The sequence below is a fragment of the Aotus nancymaae genome, unplaced genomic scaffold, assembly GCF_030222135.1.
Source record: "Aotus nancymaae isolate 86718 unplaced genomic scaffold, 86718_ANA_hifiasm-v0.15.2.pri h1tg000028l, whole genome shotgun sequence".
Taxonomy (NCBI): Eukaryota; Metazoa; Chordata; class Mammalia; order Primates; family Aotidae; genus Aotus; species Aotus nancymaae.
In genome coordinates this window covers 2,854,405-2,860,992 of record NW_026988441.1, presented here as the reverse complement: position 1 = coordinate 2,860,992, position 6,588 = coordinate 2,854,405, and positions in this window count along the sequence as shown.

The following is a 6,588-nucleotide window of genomic DNA, read 5'->3' as shown; positions in this document are numbered from 1 at the left end:
AATTAGCTGGACATGGTGGCGCGTGCCTGTAATCCCAGCTACTCAGGAGGCTGAGGCAGGAGAATTGCCTGAACCCAGGAGGCGGAGGTTGCGGTGAGCCGAGATCGCGCCATTGCACTCCAGCCTGGGTAACAAGAGCGAAACTCCGTCTCAAATAAATAAATAAATAAATAAATAAAAAAGAAATACATTGCTTTGCTTCAGAAAGCCAGGAACAACTCAAAGTGGGGGCTTCCAGGCTATAGGTAAATGTAAACATTTTCTTATTTATTTATTTATTTATGTTTAAAGACGGGGTTTCACTGTGTTGATCAGGCTGTGCTTGAACTCCCGACCTCCGGTGATCCGGCCGCCTTGGTCTACAAAGTGCTTGAAATACAGGCGTGAGCCACTACGTCCGGCCAATGTAAACATTTTCGTAACTGGGATCAATAGAGAGGAAATGTTCAGGTTCAGATAAAGGATTGTGGAGACTGAGGTTCTTTTCGAGTCTTCTACTGGCTGCCCTTAGATATAATAGATGACAAATGTTTCCTATTGTGACCTTTAAAAGGTGCTAGATTCTTTTTTTTTTTTTTTTTTTTTGAGACGGAGTTTCGCTCTTGTTACCCAGGCTGGAGTGCAATGGCGCATTCTCGGCTCACCTCCGTCTCCTGGGTTCAAGCAATTCTCCTGCCTCAGCCTCCCGAGTAGCTGGGACTACAGGCGTGCGCTACCATGCCCAGCTAATTTTCGTATTTTTAGTAGAGACGGGGTTTCACCATGTTGACCAGGATGGTCTCGATCTCTTGACCTCGTGATCCACCCGCCTCGGCCTCCCAAAGTGCTGGGATTATATGCGTGAGCCACCGCGCCCGGCCCAGGTGCTAGATTCTTACTTAATCTCTTCAGCATTGGGAGGGCCTAGAAGAAAAAGGTCTAGTTCTTTTAACAGAGATTCTTTCCAGGTGCTCAAGTGCGCCTCAGAAAGGACAGTTTTTCAGGACCATTTCAAAATATGGCAAAGAAACGTTGTGATGTAAAATATTTTGCCTTTCTTCTTTGTCACGTTATGCCAGTCATACTAGAAAGTAAGACAGGATACATAGGATTAAATAAAACCCATCTGATGAGTAGTTATGGTTTACAGGGCATAACCCTCAGACCCCAGATGGATATTTAGGCAAGATTAAAAAACCAGAGCTTTGTCCTCATTCTCAAATACTTTCTTTTTCTATTTCTTCCCTGTAATATAATCAAATACGTGTAAGGTAAACATTGCTGAAAACATAGCAAACATTTCTCAGTGTATTGTAATGTTAAATTCACTTTACATGCCTTCTGAAAATAGTTAGAAAATGTACTTTTTACTTTGAAGTTTTAATTTTTTTTTGAAACAGCCTTGTTAGCCTTGTTCTGTCATTCAGGCTGGAATGCAGTGCTGGGAACACTGGTCACTGCACCTCGTCCTCTGGGCTCCAGGGATCCTCCCACCTCACCTTCCAACTAGCTGGGGCCACTGGTCCTCACAACCACACCTGGGTAATTTTTTAATATTGTGTAGAGGTGGGGTCCCACTTTGATGCTCAGGCTGGCCTTCAACTCCTGGACTCAAGCAATCCTCCCACCGTGGCTTCCCAGAGTGCTGGGATTACAGGTGAGCCACCACACCCATCCAATTGTAATCCATTCGCGGTAATTTCTTTGTGGTTCTTGCCTTAGTGTTCTATCAGATGTGACTAACAAATGATGTCTTCAAACCTTGAGATCTATTTTCATATAAAGAATCATTATCAGATATTACTAAGGATACATTGCAGTCAGATTACTGTTTTTTGTGGGCTCTGAAGAAAATATAACTAAATTATAAAATTGGCTGTGCATGATGACCCACACATGTAATCCCACCACTTTGAAAGGCCAACGTGGGTGAATCACCCTGAAGTCAGGCATTCAAGACCAACTTGGCCAACCTGGTGAAACCCCATATCTACTAAAAATACAAAACTAGGCCGGGCGCGGTGGCTCAAGCCTGTAATCCCAGCACTTTGGGAGGCCGAGGCGGGTGGATCACCAGGTCAAGAAATCGAGACCATCTGGTCAACATGGTGAAACCCCGTCTCTACTAATACAAAAAAAAAATTAGCTGGGCACGGTGGCGCATGTCTGTAATCCCAGCTACTCAGGAGGCTGAGGCAGGAGAATTGCCTGAACCCAGGAGGCGGAGGTTGCGGTGAGCCGAGATCGCGCCATTGCACTCCAGCTTGGGTATCAAGAGCGAAACTCCGTCTCAAAAAAAAAAAAAAAAAAATACAAAACTAGCTGGGTGTGATAGCGCAGGCCTGTAATCTTAGCTACTCAGGAGGCTGCCGCAGGAGAATTGCTTGAACCAAGAAGGCAGAGGTTGCACTGAGCTGAGATTGCACCGCTGCACTACAGCCCGGGTAAAAGACGGCAACTCCATCATTAAAAAAAAAAAAAGTGATAAACAGAACATCAGAAACAGAAACATAGAAAGTATCTAAAAACCTTAAGTTTTTAACAGCTTTTTAAAATAATCAAAAAAAAAGTCAATAACGATACATAAGTTATCGTCTTTTTGTTTTGGAGAAAGTCGAGATCATGCAACTGCACTCCAGTGTTAACAACAGAGTGAGACTTTGACTCAAAAAACAAAAACAAAAACAAAAAAATTACTAGGTCAGGCATGGTTGCTCACCCCTGTAATCTCAGCACTTTGGGAGGCGGAGGTGGGCAGATCACCTGAGGTCAGGAGTTGGAGACCACCCTGGCCAACATGGCAAAACCCCATCACTACTAAAAACACAAAAAATTATCTGGGCCTTGTGGTGCATGCCTGTAATCCCAGCTACTCAGGAGGCTGAGGAAAGAGAATCGCTTGAATCCGGAAGGCAGGGGTTGCAGGGAGCTGAAATTGTATCACTGCCCCACAGCCTGGGTAACAAAGTAAGACTTTGTCTCATTTTATTTGTTTTTTTTTTTTTTTGGTGCCGTGACTTGGATACGAACGAGACTATGTCTCAGGAAAAAAAAAAGTGGCTAATGTCAACTGAAGTTGGAAAGCACCACACACTTGCACACTCACAAATACAGGACCCTCTGATATGGCTGCAGGCCAAATCCGCAGGTTAAAAACGCCTAAAGCCCAGGCGTGGTTGTCCATGCTTTTAATCCCTGCATTTTGGGAGGCCCAGGCGGGTGGATTACCTGAGATCCGGAGTTTGAGACCAGCCTGACCAACCTGGACAAATCTCATTTGTAGTGAAACTAAAAAAGTAGTCGGGCATGGTAGCAAATGTCTATAATTCCAGCTCTGAGGAGGGTGAGGGGGAGAATCACTTTAACCTGGAAAAAAAAGGTTGAGATGAGGTGAGTTGAGATTGCGCCATTGCACTCTAGCCTGGGAAACAAGAGCTAAACTCTGTCTTTAAAAAAAAAAAAAAAAAAAAACTGTTAAAATTAACTCTCTGGCCTTTATCCTCTATAAAGATCACCTATTTCGTATGAGGTTGGGGCTATGGCTCTGCTGTGTGGTGAAATAGAAACCAGTACTTATTTTTGCTGAGCTTCAACATAAGCCCTGAGCAATCAAACCCTAAAATTACTCCCGCTTGACCCCAGACATGAGGGCCCTGAGAAGCACCAAGGCTGTTGACCTGTCAATTAGTTGAAAACTGTGAGGCTGGGCGCAGTGGCTCACGCCTGTAATCCCAGCACTTTGGGAGGCTGAGGCGGGTGGATCACGAGGTCAAGAGATCGAGACCATCCTGGTCAACCTGGTGAAACCCCGTCTCTACTAATACAAAAAATTAGCTGGGCACGGTGGTGCGTGCCTGTAATCCCAGCTACTCAGGAGGCTGAGGCAGGAGAATTGCCTGAACCCAGGAGGCGGAGATTGCGGTGAGCCGATATCGCGCCATTGTACTCCAGCCTGGGCAACAAGAGCGAAACTCCGTCTCAAATAAATAAAAAAATACCGCACGATTCCTCATACACCATAAAAGCAAAAGCTCTCCCTCCACACAGTTACCCTACCAAACCCCACTAACAGCCACAGCCATTGCTGGTTCCCTTGGCATTCGGGTCCAAAGCCCCTGCCCCCTCAGAACACTTTCTCACCTTTTCAGTTGACACTTACAGTTCTGTCTAAGCCAAGGACTTTTTTTTTCCCTCTGTGGTTTTTCTTCTTACATCTGCCTTCCAACCAACTGGACAGGCACTTGTACAACAGTTTTCCTTACTCCCAAAGTTCAGTTTGCCAATGGGACGAAAGCCTCCCCAGTTCCCCTTGTGGTCCCAACACAACACAAGAGGGTCATTCCATTCATCCCCTCACTTGCAGGGTTAGGAGTTACTACTGCACTCGGAACAGCCATAGCAGGCCTTACCACTTCAATAGGCACCTTCCGGAGCCTCTCTTTTTTTTTTTTTTGTTTTAAAGACAGGGTTTCACCATATTGGTCAGGCTGGTCTTGAACTCCTGACTTCAGGTGATCCGCCTGCCTCAGCCTCCCAAAGTGCTGAGATTACAGGCGTGAGCTGTAGCAGGAGCGGCCACGGGAAACGGATCTCTAGGACACCAAATACAGGAGGAAGGAGTTTATTCGGCCGGGACCAAGGTGGCATAGTTGCCTAACAGCCAAGCTCCCCGAACAAAGGAAGGTTCCATCTTTATGTAGGTTTATACTTTAGATGTTACACGTGGAAGAATCTTAGGTTTATAGCTTAACATATGAAAGGGTCTCGGTTTACAGTCTCAGGAATTACATATGAAAAGGGCTTCAGTTTACAGTCTTAGGAAAAAGGGGAAGTTGGTCCGAGATGCCTGGGTCTCCCTCTTCAGAGCCACCGCGCCTGGCTTCCGTAGCCTCTCTGATGATTTCTCTGCTAGCACTGGAGAATTAACTCAATCACTATCCCTTCTTTAAGCGCAAGTAATGGTAATTCTGGACCTGGCTGGACTGGCTGGACATTCTCTAACTGGGAGTCATGGCTTCTTCCAATCCTTAGTCCTCTGTTACTATCTTCCTCCTTCTCTTATTTGGACCCTGTGCTTCTCTCTGTTTTTTTTTTTATAAGATGGGGTTTCACCATATTGGTCAGGCTGACCTCAGGTGACCCACCCACCTCAGCCTCCCAAAGTGCTGGGATTACAGGCGTGAGCCACCACACCCGGCCTGTACCCTGTGCTTCTCTGACTAATCTCTCAGTTTCTACAAAATCATATACAAGCAATAACCAATCAGTCAATACGACAAATGCTCCTTCTAACAACCCCACAATATTACCCCTTGCCCTGAGATCTCCCAGGAGTCTAAATTGCTTTCCATTTTTAGGTTTCTGCGCTGACCCCCAATCCTGCTCAAAAAAGCCCTGAGAAACATCGCCCCATCACCCCTCTGTGCCGGCCTTCTGATATTCCACTGCCCTCCACTCTTCATTTCTTTTTCCTTTATATTACTAATATAAAAAGACAGGAATGTAAGGTTTGGCCACACTTTGGACAGCATGGTGACCCATGAACTGCAGGTACACCTCCGGAGGGCCTTCCGGAATAAGAAAACCTGAAGTAGCTGGAAGGAAGAATGACCAGCCCCTGCGGTGCTTAACTAACCTGAGACATTCTTCTATTGTTTCTTATTCTGGCCTCAATTAACAAGGCCATTGGACTTTGTATCCGACCTTGGCCCAACCTCCTGACTCCACACCCTACGACCCCCCCACCCAGCTTGCAAAAAAACGCCAACTGTAACTTCTGTAACTTTCCACTGTTAATCCCAAACCTATAAAACCCAACTCCTATCCCACCCACCTTCGCTGACGCCATTTTTGGTCTCAGCCCGCCTCTTCATTCAGAGCTCGTGTTTTAACAATTAAAACTATTATATAACAGAAAGTATTTTTTTTTTTTTTTTTTAATTTTCACTTCACTCTTCCATTTCCTACCCTACCCTGGGAAAAGAGAGTGACTCACAACTGACTAAGTCACTGCTGTCTGGCTGAATAGGGATTTCACGTGGAAGCTAACCTCCTATGCCAAGATTTATAGAATGTACATGTCTTATAGATAGAAATTTTTAAATTCTCAATCTCATCTATATAATTAAAATTTTAAGTTATTGTATATACAGAAGTCAATATGTCACCACTAATCATATCCAATAAACTCACCCACTCATCTGAACCCAAATTCATCCACACTTTTTTTTTTTTTTTTGAGCAAAGTTTTGCTCTTGTTGCCAGACTGAAGTGCAATGGTGTGATCTCAGCTCACTGCAACCTCCGCCTCCTGGGTTCAAGTGATTCTCTTGCCTCAGCCTCCCCAGTAACTGGGATTGCAGGTGCCCACCATGATACCTGGCAATTTTTTCGTTTTTTATTTTTTTATTTTTATTTTTATTTTATTTTATTTTTTTTGAGACGGAGTTTCGCTCTTGTTACCCAGGCTGGAGTGCAATGGCGCGATCTCGGCTCACCGCAACCTCCGCCTCCTGGGTTCAGGCAATTCTCCTGCCTCAGCCTCCTGAGTAGCTGGGATTACAGGCACGCACCACCATGCCCAGCTAATTTTTTGTATTTTTAGTAGAG